Raw genomic sequence first — 345 nt, 5'->3', positions numbered from 1 at the left:
TCACGACGAGGGACCCCTGGAAGGCGCAGCCCCCAAGCCAGTGGTGGCAGGGTCGTCGTGGCGCGGTGCGGCGTGGCACAGGACACGGCAGCTTGCAGAAGCCGTGATTTGTCGGGTTATTTTGCTTGTCCTGTAAACCCTGGGCCCTTTGTTTAGTCTCTCTTGGGAACGGGTCTCTCATCTCGGTCTTTCCTGGAAAGGGAACGGGATTTTCCAGGAGAGGTTTCTTGTTCCCTTTCTTTGCTGGGCAGCGGGGGCAGCGTCGCACCTGGCCGCAGCCGCGGGGTGGCTGCCGGCTTGTGTCCCCCCAAAGCGCCTTGCCGCTGTCCCGGTGCCGGCACGAGC

This window comes from Alligator sinensis, unplaced genomic scaffold (assembly GCF_000455745.1).
Source record: "Alligator sinensis unplaced genomic scaffold, ASM45574v1 scaffold135_2, whole genome shotgun sequence".
Classification (NCBI taxonomy): Eukaryota; Metazoa; Chordata; order Crocodylia; family Alligatoridae; genus Alligator; species Alligator sinensis.
The sequence above is the reverse complement of the archived record's forward strand: the minus strand, read 5'-3'. Positions refer to the sequence as shown.